Source organism: Gossypium arboreum, chromosome 2 (genome assembly GCF_025698485.1).
Source record: "Gossypium arboreum isolate Shixiya-1 chromosome 2, ASM2569848v2, whole genome shotgun sequence".
Classification (NCBI taxonomy): Eukaryota; Viridiplantae; Streptophyta; class Magnoliopsida; order Malvales; family Malvaceae; genus Gossypium; species Gossypium arboreum.
This window is the reverse complement of record NC_069071.1, coordinates 28,492,031-28,508,319: the sequence shown is the minus strand read 5'-3', so window position 1 is coordinate 28,508,319 and position 16,289 is coordinate 28,492,031. Positions and strand designations below refer to the sequence as shown.

Here is a 16,289-nt window from a genome sequence, read left to right as displayed (position 1 = left end):
TCCTACTTCGTATGTGTCGTCTAGGTACCTCCTGGAATGTTTATATATGCTTTAGAATGCTTCAAAACCCTCAAGAGTGGCCTTTTCCGAATAAGACTAGACTTGGGCTCGACAGGGACATGCCCGTGTGAGATGGCTTAGGCCGTGTTGCAATCTGTTAAATATACACGGGCGTGTGAACTACCCATGTGAGGAAGTCCAGGCCGTGTTGATTTCTCACCTCGACCCATTTTCTCCGTTTTTGGCCCGTTTCTCGCTCTTTTTACTCTCCTATGCTCACCTAAGTATAAAACATGAAATTAAAGGATTAGGAGCATCGAATTCACCAAATTTAAGGAGAAATCATCCATAAATGTGCTTAGCATGGGATAAAAATATGTATAAATTACGGTTTATCATAGGGTATCTTAGGTTTTTCTTAAAAACCCTATATATCCTAATTCAAGAATAATTGATATTTTTTTATAAATCAAATCATAATAATTAATTGAATATAATAATTATAATTACCATAATTATAATAATGTTTGACCAAAAATTACAATTAGAATAATTATAATAATATTTGATCCTAAATTATAATTACAATAATTATAACAAGGATTTCAATAAATTATTTTTAGTTAAATTTTATAAGAATCAAATTAGTATATTAATTTAACCATATTTTTCATTATATGTACAACATACTATACTTATAATTCGTTCGATATTTAACTGTGCCCAATCAAGGATTCTCTATTTTCATAGAAAACTCTGTGTGCCCTGTGACAAAGAGCTTAGATAGGTGATCATTACTAAAGCTCATAACAACCCTTACACAATGCACCTAGGAAGCAATAAGATGTATCGTGACCTCCGTGAACTGTATTGATGGCCTGGGTTGAAGAGAGATGTCACAAAATTTGTGGAAAAGTGCTTGGTCTAACAAATGGTGAAAGCAGAGGATCAATTTCCCTCAGGATTGTTACAACCACTCAAAATTCTAGGGTGAAAGTGGGAAAAGATCACCATGGGCTTTGTTTTTGGCTTACCCCTAACTTCAACAAAGAAAGATGCAATATGGGTGATTGTGGATCGCCTTACAAAGAGTTCGCACTTCCTAACAATTGTCAAGATAATACCAATTGCAATTGAAGACCAAATAGAAACTATGAATTACTAAAGGAATAAAAGCTTGGAGTCTAATTGAATCCAAGTTTAAACAATAGAGAAAATTTTGTGTTTTAAAATAGACTAAATTGAAATAAACTTAAAACTAAAATAAAATCCTAAAATCTACTCTAAAACAACTCTAAAAAACTCTCATTAAGTTAACCTCAGTATTAATATATATATATATATAGCAATCGTTTCTACCCTAATTAGGTCAAATACAAGTCATTAGGTTGAATAAGTTGCATTGTGCAGATAAAAACACCTTTGGGTTAATTACTTTCCGTCACACCGGTGTCGCGACACTGAAATTTGCAGAGAACTTCTTTAGCTTTGTAATGCAATGTTGTGACGTTGTATGTTGGTGTTACAACGTTGGAGTCGTCCCTAGTGTTCCTTGGCCCATATTGGCCCAATTGGTCATTACATCAAAACAAATATGTGTAAAAACTCGAATTTTACTAAAATTAAACCAAAGATAATAGAAATAGAAAACATAACCAAATAACACAAAATGACTCATAAACAAGCTCCTTAAGTGCCGAAAAAATTCTAACTTGCCACAACGAATTGTGGCAGATCAAAAGTCGACTCAACTTTTGGATCACATCTTCACCACACCATTATGAGACTCTAAGAGTATGAAAGTAGTGTATTGTTGCCTCTAGTGGCATGTACTTAAGGGTTCATTTAAGTTGTACTTGTGTTAGTTTCATATTACTTGAATGTCTTGATGTTGGAGGTTATTGATGCTTGATTTTGAAACTATATTTTGAATGGTTACATGTGTTTTGACCTTGAAGTGGTGATTGAATGATCAATTAACTTTGAGATGCATGCATGTTCTATAACTATTTGGTATAATTTTGGTTCATTGATGTGGCATTATTGATTATAAGCCTTGAATATGTGGTATTTCAAGTGAATGGGTGATTTTTCAAAGGTCTTTAATGCCTTAGAAATGTTGTGTCATATGTTGGTAATGTTTAGGTGTGTTTTGAAATGGTTTAAATGTGTTTTAGGGGCTAAGTTTTGGTTCCTTGCACCCAAGTCTGGAAACACATCACTTATGTCTTGAGACAAACAAGTTCAAAGGTTCAATTCTTTTTCTAGAGGCCCATATTCTTGTGACTTGAAAGTTTGAAGCTAATGTCTCAATACATGCCCTTTTACATTTACATAATGTGAATTTTTAGTTGTTTTGAGTTATCCAAAGATCCATTTTATCTATTTTCCATGTCCTAACAATAAAAAAATGATTTCAAATTATTTTAAAATGTGTTGCAAGTTTTCCAATGGATTTTACTAAATTAATTAAATTAAATGGTGATTTTGCTTAAAGAAAACTTCTAAGTGCTTGGAACATGTTAATGTGACATTACTTAATTGTATTGGCCATCGGAACATGTAAAAACTGCTACAACTTCCTTTTCTCTTTAATTTCTTTTCACGTAACTTTGAACAAAATTAAAATCCCAACAAATTAGCATATATTTAGTATCTAAAATTTATAAATTCATTTTCATTTTCTTTGTTTATCTCATGAGTAATACTAAAGTTGTATTTTTAATTTGATGAGGAACCAAATTGTATATACCCAAAGTTGATTTAATAATCAGTTATTTAAAGAGGTAGTTGTCCCCAAGAAATAAGGTTATCTCGTATATTTTCTCCATCCCAGAGAATTATTCAAAGATAAAAATTATTTTCTTGGAAGATCAAAACCTTTTGTGTAATCTTCAATAATGGATTCAGGTACGCTTTCGCATATAGTTTTGTTCTTAATGATCTGACATGATAGATCCTAGTTTGTTAAGTTTTATACCAAATTTTATTTTGCGGTTTTAATAAATGGTATCCGAGCCTCATCATATTAAATCATTGGAAATTGATTAAGTTTCTATTCTTTTTGGAATGAATTGATTCTCTATTCTTTTGGACTAATTCATTTTTCACATTTTATAAATCTGATATTTTAATTACATACCATGTTAAATCTTTGAAATTCTTGATAATTTTTTTAGGTTTGATTAATTATGATTCAATCTTGTTTCGATTATTTTTTAATTTAATTTCTACGACTTTTCACTTTTGGTTATAAAACCTAAACTATATATGTTGTTGTTGTTGGTTATAAAAAGTTATTTGATTAATTGATAAATAGAAAGAAGGGTCATGGGTTTATGCTTTTATTATTTGCTCTTGATTATGTTCAATAAAAAATTAAAGAATGTTAGAATTAAGTGACCCAATCCTTATTTAAATAAAATACAGTGGTAAAATAAATTAAAAATAAAATCCATATAGAACTACACTTCTTTTATTTTATTTTAGAATAAGGTTTTTAAACCTTATTAAACTCCATCTATTTGATATTGATTAGAATAAGGTGTTTCAATCTTACTACACTCCTATTAGAATATAGTTTTAAAAGCCTATAAATAGACATAGTCTTCTTCTCTTGTAATCATTCGAATTCGACATAGTAAATTTTCTTCTCCTCTGCCCGTGGTTTTTTTTCAAAAGGGTTTCCACGTAAAAATCTATGTACTCTTTATTTTTATTTCTCTTTTCTTTATGATATATTGTCATTGCCAACATTCTATTTTTTTTTACAAATTGGTATTAGAGCTTCCGGGTTGTTCATCTCAATCACGATAATGGCGTCTTTGAAGTATAAAATTCTACTGTTGGATCGCAACACCAGATTCATGTTGTGGTAGAAAAAGATGCAGGCAGTTCTTGCACAGATGGACTTAGAGGAAGCCCTACTAGGAGTAGATAAGATGCCTTTGACATTGATGGAGAAAGAGAAGAAGCGCAAGGATCGAAAGGCGTTAACACAGTTATATATACATTTGTCTAACGAAATTTTGCAGGATGTCATGAAGGAGAAGACCACCGCTGGATTATGAAAAAGGTTGGAACAAATATGTATGTCGAAAACTCTAACCAGCAAGCTACATATGAAGCAGTGTCTTTATGCTCATCGTTTGGAGGAAGGTGTGCCTGCGCATGAACACTTAACAGTGTTTAAAGAAATTCTCTCAAAGTTGGTGGCCATAGAGGTTTAGTATGATAAGGAAGATCTAGGGTTGATTCTACTTTATTCGTTTTCCCCTTCTTATTCAACATTTAAAGACACGATCTTATATAGCCGCAAGTCTCTCACAGTTGATGAGGTTTATGATTCTTTGACCTCGTATGATAAGATGAAGCATCTTGTGGTTAAAACCGACTCTCAGGGAGAGGGTCTCATTGTTCGTGGGAGACAAGATCAGAATACTGATGATGATCATGGAAGGACACAGGAATAGAATCCTTGCGGTAAATCTAAGGGTAGATCGAAGTCTTAAAATAGAAGTAAAACTTGTAACTTCTACAAGAAGAAAGGGCATATTAAATCTGAGTGCTATAAGCTACAGAACAAAATCAAAATAGAGTCTGTGAATCAAAAGGAAAAACAACCAGAGAATTCCGGTGAAGCTGATGTTGTAGAAGGCTATAGCGATGGTGAACTTTTAGTCGCTTCTGTCAACAATTCTAAAGTGAGCGAGGAGTGGATCCTTGATTCGAGCTGCACCTTCCACATGAGTCCCAATCAGGATTGGTTTACAACTTACAAAACTGTGTCTGAAGGTGTTGTTTTGATGGGAAATAATGCTTTGTGTAAAATCGCAGGTGTTGGAACAATTAAAGTTAAGATGTTTGATGGAGTTGTCAAAACACTTAGTGACGTACAACATGTTCCAAAATTGAAGAGAATTTAATTTCGTTAAGTTCCCTTGATTCAAAAGGGTACAAATACACAACTAAAGTGGGGTTGTGAATATTTCTAAAGGTTCCCTCGTTGTGATGAATGAGCAGAGAAAGACTACCAAGTTATATGTTTTGTAGTGTTCTACTGTTACTGGTGATGCATATGTCGCTTCCTCTTACTTGTCAGATGATGATATTACTAAACTTTGGCATATGCACCTAGGGCATATGAGTGAGAATGGCCTTGCAGAATTAAACAAAAGAAGACTTATTGAAGGGCAAGGAATTTGCAAACTGAAGTTCTTTGAGCACTGCATTTTTGGGAAACAAAAGAGAGTTCGATTCACTAGAGGAATTCATAACACGAAGGGAATGTTAGAGTATATTCATTCTAATATGTGGCGGATATTCAGAGTGCCCTCAAGAGGTGGAGCTAATTATGTGCTAACTTTTATTGATAATTTTTCCAAAAAAGTTTGGGCGTTCTTTTTGAAACAGAAAAGTGATGTGTTTTCTACATTTAAGTCTTGGAAAACTATGATTGAAAAATAGACGGGAAAACAAATAAAATACCTCCATACAGACAATGGCTTAGAGTTCTGTTCTGATGAGTTTAATAAATTGTGCAAGTCAGAAAGGATCGTGAGACACATGACAGTTTGTCATACTCCACGGCAAAACGGTGTTACAGAACGAATGAACAGAAAAATCATGGAGAAGGTTCGATGTATGTTGTCAAATTCCAACTTACAAAAGGTATTTTGGGCCGAAGCAGCCTCTACTGCATGTTTTTTGATCAACCAACCTCCATCTGTTGCCATTGAGAAAAAAACTCCATAAGAGGTATGGTCTAGTGATCCTACTGACTATTCTAATTTAAAGATCTTTGGGTGTCCTATGTATGCTCATGTTGATAATGGAAAATTGGAACTGAGATCCATTAAATGTGTTTTCTTGGTTATAAAACTAGTGTAAAAAGGTATAAGTTATGTTGTCCTGAAAATAGAAATGTTGTGATTAGAATAGATATTATTTTGATGAAACTACTATGCTACCTAACTTATCTCTTAAAGACCCTTCTAATAAAGAAAATCAAAAGCAGGTGGAGCATCAGATTAATCTAGAATCTATGACAGATTTGACTCCTTAAGCCAGTACAAAAATTCAGAATAAAGTTGCTTCTTCACCACACTACTATATCGCCAAAGACAAAATTAGAAGAGAAATTAAACCTCCAAAGAAGTATGCCAAGGCTAATCTAGTAACTTATGCTTTAAATGTGGCTGAAGATATAGATGCAAACCAAGAGCCATCTAATTATTCTGAGGTGGCTATGAAGACTTAGAAAAATAGATGTTTGCTATGCAAGAGGAGATGAAATCACTCCATAAAAATAAAACATGAGATCTTGTGAAACTTCCTAAAGGTAAAAAGGTTGCTCGTTGTAAATGTGTGTTTAAAAAGAAAAAGGAACTCTAGGAGTTGAAGAACCCAGATATAAAGCAAGACTTGTTGCAAAGGGTTACAATCAAATTCCAAGAGTGGATTTCACAGATGTGTTCTCCCCAGTTGTGAAGCATAGTTCAATTCGAGCTTCTCTTGGTATTGTGGCCATGCATGATTTGGAGCTTAAGCTATTAGATGTAAAAACTACATTTTTTCGTGTAGAACTTGAGGAGTATATTTACATGCAACAACCAGAGGGTTTTACAGTATCAGAAAAAGGGGACTATGTTTGCTTGCTGAAAAAGTCCCTTTATGGTTTCAAATAATCACTAAGATTGTGGTACAAGAGGTTTGATTCCTTTATGACGTCTCATGATTTCAAAAGAAGTAGCTTTGACAGTTGTGTTTACTTTAAGAAAAATAGTGATGGTTCTTTTGTGTATCTACTCCTTTATATTGATGACATGATGATAGCAGCAAAAGATAAAGGAGAGATAAGAAAGGTTAAAGCCCAACTAAATGAAGAATTTGAGATGAAAGATTTGGGACCAATAAAGAAGATACTTGGTATGGAGATTCTTAGAGATAGAAAAGCAAGTAAATTGAACCTAAGTCAGAAGGGGTATATTGAGAAAGTTCTTTGCAGGTTCAATATGCAGAGTGCTAAGCCTGTTAGTACTCCTTTAGCAACCCATTTCAGACTTTCATCGGCTTTGTCTCTACAATCAGATGATAAGATTGAGTACATGTCACATGTTTCATACTCTAGTGCAGTGGGATCTCTCATGTATGCTATGGTTTGTTCACATCCAGATTTATCATATACAGTCACTGCAGTTAGCAGATATATGTCAAATCCCGGTGAAGAACATTGGAAAGCAGTTCAGCGGATTTTAAGATACTTACAAGGTACTATTGATGTTTGCTTATAATTTGGAAGAACTAAAGATGGAAGAAGATCTCTCACAGGTTATGTCTTTACAATCGGAGGTGTGCAATCAGTTGGAAAGCCGCTTTGCAAACTATAGTCGCTTTGTCTACCACTGAAGTTGAGTACATGACGATTACTGAGGCTTGTAAAGAAGTCATTTGGTTGAAGGGACTCTTTAGTGAACTCAATGAAGACCTTCAAATCAATATAGTATTTTGTGACAGACAGAGTGTCATCTTCCTTACAAAAGATCAAATGTTTCATGAGATAGCAAAATACATTAATGTTCGGTATCATTTTGTTCGTGATATTATTGCTCGCGGTGATATTGTTATGAGCAAAATTAATACTCATGAAAATCCAGTAAATATGATAACTAAGTCCTATAACCAAATTTGAGCATTGCTTAGACTTGGTTGGTGTTCATTGTTGAAGTTAAACCCTTAAGGGGTTTTATGAAAGAGGTGGAGAACTTATTTGTTAAGATTTCGCAATGAAGAACTTGTTCATTGAGAATTCGTGTCAAGGTGGAGATTGTTATAATTAACCCAAATCCTTATTTAAATAAAATACAATGGTAATATAAAATAAAAGTAAAATCCATATAGAACTACACTTCTTTTATTTTATTTTAGAATAAGATTTTTTAAACTTTATTAAACTTCATCTATTTGATATTGATTAGAACAAGGTGTTTCAATACACTCTTATTAGAATATGTTTTTACAAGCCTATAAATAGACATAGTCTTCTTCTCTTGTAATCATTCGAATTTGACATAGTGAATTTTCTTCTCCTCTGCCCGTGGTTTTTTCCTGAAAGGGTTTCCACGTAAAAATCTATGTGTTCTTTATTTTTATTTCTCTTTTCTTTGTAATATATTGTCATTACTGACATTCTATTTTTTTACAAAGAATGCAAGCCAAGTTAGCCATTAATATTCTTTTATGAGATTAAAGGTAGGAGATGATGCTTTGATTTTTGTTTTTTAAATTCTTTATATAGCGATTGAATCACTCATTTTATTTCCATTCAATCAAAGCTGATTGAATTCAATATATATAGTTGAATATTCTTTGAGATTGAATGTTTCTTATTCATTAAGTTACCTTGCAAATTTTACAAGAATTTTTAGTATATTTTTGATAATTTGCATGATTTAGATTTAATAGTTTAATGTGAATATTATTTATTTTTATTTTATGAATATATTATTATATTTTTAAATTTGAAAGATGAAATTAAGAGAAATATTTTGCAACAAATGAATTCAAATTTTGACTTTGGGTTTTAATTAAGGATGTTTAATATTTTAAATAGATTACTTGAAATAAAATGACACCAAAGTGACCTCTTTTCCATAGATTAGTTTATTTAAACTATCAAGATGATTATATGTATTTGTGATTCATGTGTTTATTAACTGACCCAAAGGTAAGTTAATATTTGGCAGAATTTCAACGACATCTGTGGTAATAAATGTATAAAAATTATAAGATACTCAATGTGAGCAATATGTTAGTCCAAAAATTAATTTATTGTTTGACATAATTTATTATCAATATTTAATTGCTACAACAAGAGTATCGCTTACTGTTAATATTATTGTCCAGAGACTTGATATTAATGTTCTGTTTGGTATCTTGAGATGAAATAAGCCATTATTTTGAATTTATTATTTCCTTGTGAATATTTATGTGAGCTTGTTTTTATTTATTTTTGTTCTATATTCAGCTAGTTCATCTTCTACTTCCACAATATTTGCTAATATCAATTCTATACTTATGCTTAGTGGGACCAATTCAAAGGAATGGAAAAGGCAATTACTTATACTACTTGGTTGTATGGACATAGACTTTTCACTAAGGGAAGAACAACCTATACCTCTCATTGTGGCAAGCATGTAACATCCCTAACCTGTCTTTGTCACCGGATTAGGGTAACAGAGCATTACCGTACAATAAAAAACATTTAAACATTTTAACATTCAACAATTTAAATGATACCATAAATTATTCATACACATGCATACTGTCCTTAAATAGAGCCCTCGGGTCCTTAAAAATAGCTTAGAAGCAAATCGGGACTAATTTGAAATAGTTTGGAAAGTTTAGGGAAAAGTTGCAAAATTTTGAAACAGGGGTCACACGGTCGTGTGGTCAAGCTGTGTGCCTCACACGGCTGAGACACACACTTGTATCTCAAGCTATGTAACCTTCAAACTAGGGACACACGGCTGTGTCCTAGCCTGTGTCCTCACCCATGTAACTCTCTGAGTAGGGTCACATGGCCGTGTCACACGCCATGTAGCTCACTAACTTGCACCTTAAAGAAATCATTAGATGGCACATAGTTGTGTGTCTCACATGGCTAAGTCACACGCCCGTTTCTCAGGTCGTGTGGACCCAAGTTTACCTAAAATCAAACCATTTCAAAGACCATTTCATGCATAACTATATAAACCATTTGTGCACACAATCAAGGGGCTCAATCACCATTCAAACTTGTATAACATACCATTTCAAGCATCCTAATTTACTTAACCAATATGTCATTCAAAGGCACCACAAGCATACCAAAACATAACATGCCAACATAAGTCAACATTACCTTATTTCAAGTATCATAATCTAACTTAATTCCTTACCAAAACATAACTCAATTTATCCATTCTCAACTATTACAAGCTTATCAAAAGTCTAAACCTTTCAATAACTAAAAATGGTTAAGATGACTTTACTTAACAAGCATTATACATTGACCATTAATACTACCATGAGTCATCAATACAATAGACCTATACATGATAATATTTCCATTTCCGTACATGATAATTTATCTCATAAATGAACTTAACCATGTCTCAAGTAATCATTTTCAAGTCATTATCAACATTCCAAGATAACCTTAAAAATAAGCACATCAAAGTAACAAATATCATATAACTTGGTACGGCATCAAAATGTACCAAACCAACCTAGCTTTCCAAAGCTTATACATGCTAAAACACTATTAACACATACACTATAATACCATCACAAAGCACCCTATACATGTCATTATAAACCCTAATCAAATTACTCAAAAACTACCAAATTGTCCACTAGATAGTGTGATAAATCTCCGATGAACTTCTAACCGATTGAGCTTCTGATAATCTGTAAAGTAAAGGAAAATAACTACATAAGCAATGGATGCTTAGCAAGCTCATATAAACTTTAAACATAATATACTATTTCTATAATGAACTTTATAAAAAAAGTATAAACCTTTACCAATGCCATAAGATTAATAAAGCCTTTATATCACCATCAAACTCACAAGTTGGAATACTTGTTCATGATACATATGAAATCAACCATATATATATAAACATAACCTTCAATTCATCATCGTTACCATACGATCATGTTTCATTCCATTTGCTTACTTACTATTTCCAAATGCTTAGTATAAGCCTAAACATCGACATCATCAAATCACAAGTTAGTGCACTTGTCCATAATATAAATGAGTCCATCCACAACACAAGTAGATTTCTCATATATAAATACATTATTTAATTCATAAATATTTTTATAACATCATGTTACATCTCAATTGTGAACTTACCATTTCTTTTCCTTTTCTTACCTGTTGAACCATCTAGAATTACATCAGATACTCAGGAAAACTCACACAAAGTGTGCCTTTATATATAATTGTAACCTTACCTTTACATGAATGCTCACACGAGCTGTGGGTTGGAATGTAAGCTACATGATGCTGCTCACATGAGTTGTGGAGAATCCGCAACAAATGCAGGACCTCAGCCATCAGTAGGACATTCAAGACTAGCACCCGAAACATGAAATCTCTAATAACATGTCATTTGTATCATAAGAATTCCTAAGGTTCAACCGAGATTCGATAACCACCAATTCATCATAGCTTTGATACATGTATATAAATAGGTTTGTTTATACCAAATCAACATAATGATCATTCAATTTAACTAGTATAAAAAGCGGTTATAGTTCGTATGAACTTACCTGACTAAATTGCAATAATAATTAAGTTTAGGGGCTATTTGGTAATTTTATATTCTCTTCAATTTTCCACTCGTTCTTGATCTAATTTATTAATTCTATTAAATTCATTATTCCAACATAAAAATCAATTCATTTTATGCAATTAGGTCTTTTTGACATTTTTACAAAATTGCCCCCGACATTTTACTTTTTATACAATTTAGTCCCTAAGTTCAAAACATGCAAATTAACCATTTTTATGAAATTAATCCCATTCCAGCATTTAGAATAATTAATTTATCTTATAACTCATAATAATAATAATTTACAAAATTACCCTCAAAATTTACCATTTTTGCAATTTAGTCCCTAAACCCGAAACTTGCAATTTCATCATTCTAAATAAAATTCATGCAAACCAATTTTAATTATTTTTATAACATCCTATAATTATCATCCATTTTCAATATTTTCCTTTAATTCTACTATTTTCATAAATAAGTCCTTATACTTTAAAACCATCAAAATTTACTTAATAAAACATATCTATTTAACAACTAAACTTAAATCATAAAACTTCAAAAAATATCTAATCCATTCATGGCATAATCTAAAACATTTAACGGTTTTACAAATTAACCCCTAGACTTAATTGCAACGATCTTAAAAACATAAAATTTACAAGAAATAAATAATAAAATTACATGCATGCACCAGATTAAAGCTTGGCCGAAGGTTTTGTTTATTTGGTTATGGATTTTCGGTTAAGACATAAAGAAAAGGAGGAAGATGATACTTGTGTTTCTTTATTTTGTCTTTTATCTTTTAATAATATTATAACATATATTTAATTTTAAAAACAAAACATTTTAATAATATAATTTCATATATTTCAATCCACTAACCGGCCATTATAATAATTAAGGTCTAATCACATTTTAAAACCTTCATTTCATACTTTTATAACCATTTAATACAAATAACCTATAGCGATCAACTTTTGCAGCTTTTACGATTTAGTCCTTTTTACTTAATTAACTATCTAAACGTTCAAATTTCTTAACCAAATTTTAATACAACCTTAATAACACTTCATAAATATTTTATTAAATATTTATGCCTTGGTTTATGGAAACGAGGTCCCGATACCTTATTTTTTAAAACCACTTAACTTTAGGGTCATACCACTTAAACTTAATTATTCATTCAAATACTATAAATTGCCAATTCAAAATTTATTTTAATACCATATTTGACTCGTAAATATTAAATAATAATATTTACAAACTTACTCGTCAAAGTTTTTGCCCTAAAACTACTGTTTCGGATACCACTGAAAAATGAGTTGTTACAAAGCACCACTGAAACTAAAAGAGATTTTGAAAAGTGGGATCGTTCAAACCGCATGGGTCTAATGATTATGAAACACAACATGCCAGAAGCCTTTAGGGGCACAAAATTTGAAGAGATTACTTAGGTTAAGAGTTTCCTTGACGAAATTAAGAAACATTTTGTCAAAAACGATAAGGTTGAGAAGACATCACTTATGACTCCTTTGATGTCTATGAAGTATAAGGGTCAAGGAACCATGAGGGAGTACATTATGGAGATGTTCCATGTTGCTTCAAGACTTAAGGCATTTAGGATCAAGCTTTCTGAGAAATTGTTTGTTTTTATGGTTGTTGTATTACTTCCTACACAGTTTAACCATTTAAAATAAGTTACAACTTTCAAAAGGAGAAATGGACTCTAAATGAACTCATTTCTCATTGTATGCAAGAGGAAGAAAGATTGAAACATGATAAGTCTGAAAGTGTTCATTTGGCTAGTGTCTCTAAAAACAAAGGCAAGAAAAGAAAATATCATAATGAAGCTGCTTAGGATCCAACACAAAAGAAACAAAACTAGGTTATAGAGGAATGTTTCTTTTGTAACAAGTTTGGACACGTGAAGAAAGAATGTGTCAAATATCACGCCTGGCTTGCAAAGAAAGTTATAATTCTTACTTTAGTTTGTCTAAAGTTAATTTAGCTTTAGTACCTAGAAACATTTAGTGGATAGATTCTGGTTCTATTACTCACATAAGTGTTTCTATGCAAGGTTGCCTGAGCTACCGAAAGCCAAGTGATGGTGAAAGTGTAACGCCCCAATTTTCGGGAATTCTGTGAATGTTGGCATAGGTTTAATTATGTTGGTGGGCCTCTAGAAGGCCCAAGCTTAAGATAGAACCCGGTAATTTTAGTTAATTTTTGTTCCATAAGAAAAAGGGAGTGAAATTATGAAATAGGACCTATGTGAAAATGTTTGAAAATGCTATAGGCTAATTTGTAGTGGCCAAATAAATAGGAGTGCAAAATAGGATGATTTGCATGTCAAATTCCCCACTTTTAATGTAGTGGCCAGCCAAGGTGATGGATAGTGGATAATGTATGCATTTTAGCATTTTAATAGTTAATGGATGATGGGCATTAGCATTTTAATAGTTAATGAATGATGGGCATTAGCATTTTAATAGTTAATGGATGATGGGCATGATAAGCATTATGGGCATATTTTTATTGGAATTATGGCATGAGTATGGCACAAATATTAGTATATCATTTATGTGTCATAAAATGTTGAGTGATAAGAATAACAAAAGGAAGTAAAGGAAGGTTGTTGTTCATTCTTTGTTCTCCATAGCTGAATTTGAGAGAGAGCAAATAGGGGAGGAAACCCTTGAATATTCGGTCACTAGGAGGAGGAAAAATTGAAGGTAAGTTCTTGGTACTTTGCTTCTATCTTGATGTTCATGAGTTCTTCTTGATTCTACCCTAACTCATGAAGCATATTTTAGTTTTTGGTTGTTGTTTCATGTTCTTTTGATGAAAAATGGAAGATAGGTGAAGTTGAGCCAAACAAATGAGCATGCATGTGCCTTAGATGCTAAAGGAAAAATCGGCTAACATGTTGTGCTTTAAAATGATGAAATGGAGATTATACTTAAGTAAAATCATAGATATGTGATGATTGATTGGTGATATACATGTTTAAATAACAAGCATGCAAGTTAGGTGTGAAAGAGTGATTTGGTAATAAATCTGCTTGGGACAGCAGCAGTAACGTGACTTTGGAAAATCACCATAAATTGTGGGAGATGAATTAGAAGCTGAATAAATTATGTAATTAAAGATTAATGAGTCTAGTTTCAAATGAAATAAACTAGAACATATTTTGAATTCTGTACAATGAGAAATTTGATTCGAAATGAAAAGTGGTCAGATTAGTCAAACAGTGAAACATGGGAAACTTTGAGAAAAATCTGGTATTTATTGGCTAAACCAAAAATTCTGAAAATTTTATGGATAGAAGATATATGAGTCTATTTTCAGGGAAAATTAACGGAACTTTATTTGGAGTTTTGTAGCTCCAGTTATAAATGATTTAGTGACTGTTGCTCAGGAAGACAGCTGGCAGTGAAATTATGATTATGTGGTAAACATTGACAAAAATTTGTTAATGAGTTGCTTATTAATTTCTTATAAGCTCACTATGATCTGTAGGTGTGGTTGGCCGAATATTGTAAGGGGTTAATATGTAATTTGTATTTAAATAGTTAGATTAACGTGTTAGTAATCCAATTGTAGGCGGTTCGTGTGTGGATCTCGTCAACATATCATCGCAAACAGGTGTGTAACTAACACCCTCTTTCTTAGTCTAGATCGGCAAAAGCCGAAAAGCCAAAATGCCGAAAATCGGTATTTTGTAGATTTTGATGAAAAGCGAATGTCTGTGAGGTAAATCGATTAATGTTTTTGGTAAGCTGCAATGTTTGGACTGCAAAGTGCATGATTTCTGTGCCCTCGATATTTTTGGGCTTAATGGGCCAAAATTGGAATGATGGGCCAATGGGCCCAATTCGATAAGAACCCTCGATAGTGATTCTGTTAATACGTGAAAGGTAGGAATATGGATGAAAACCCTAAAATAGATAAATTACTGAAATACCTTTAAAAGTGGAAATTTTACAGTTTTACCCCTAGGAGATAAATTACCGAAATACCCCTAGGGTTAAATTGACCTAAATGCATGTTTGATTGTTGTTATTTCTTGCATGCCATGTTGTTATTATCGATGCATGGGATTTGGGATATTGACGGAGGAAATCTGAAAGTGGCTTGTCCACGATCTTGGAGGCTTTGCCTCAATTCTATTGTTAAGCGAGCAAAGCAAGGTACGCAATCTGTGGAGTGTTAAATTTGGGTGGGTTGAGCTATTCCCACATGGAGTGTATGGTGGTACGGGTGGAGTGTAGTGGTTGGTGGGTTGAGTAGTCTCCCAAATGGGCTTGCATATGTTTCTTGATGTTGCATGTATTTTGAAATGGGCCTATGGGCCCATCATTATCTGAATAAGGGCTAAGGCCCGGTTATTATGTCTGAAAAGGGCTCTAGCCCAAGACCACTCATTACTTGAATGGGCTTAGGCCCAATGGGCTTGAGCTGACTTGGGCTTTGAATGGGTTTTCCTTACACACTGAGTTTCCCCAAACTCACCCCTTCTTTAACCTTGCAGGTGAGTCTTGATGTGGGTGACTTGGAGCCGGAGGGGATTCAGAGTGGCCATTGTGAACACTTTTGGGTTTGAAAAAGAGACTGGTTTTCTTAAGTTATTTTTAATTACTATTTAAATTTTGGGTTGTAATAAGGCCATTTTAACTTTATTTTCTTCTTTGATTTTCTGAAATTATATTATTTTAAACAACTTTAAATTGATGGATAATAATAATTCAAATGGGCTAGACTTAGGGCACGATTTCAAAACGATATTTTTTAAATAACACGATGACACGAATATTCAATTTACCAAAGATAACCACTCAAAGAAATTTCAACTTGTTATAACCAAGTGTGGCAATGGATGTGGACATGTCTAAGATTGGATCCAATCGAGAGCTTGGTACTTAGCGACCTTCATGGCTCACCTCCTCTGTTATGAATACCTACCGG

The 16,289-nt window shown here is 32.6% G+C and overlaps 1 long non-coding RNA gene across 1 annotated transcript in view; it reads left to right on the top strand.

The window, feature by feature from the left end:
* The window catches only part of LOC128286869 (uncharacterized), a 74,178-nt gene extending 58,152 nt beyond the window's left edge, over positions 1–16,026 (top strand). Inside the window, exon 2 of the long non-coding RNA XR_008277536.1 lies at positions 15,856–16,026. This is a non-coding gene — a long non-coding RNA (uncharacterized LOC128286869). The remainder of the gene's footprint in view (positions 1–15,855) is intronic.
* The last annotated feature ends 263 nt before the right edge of the window (positions 16,027–16,289 follow it).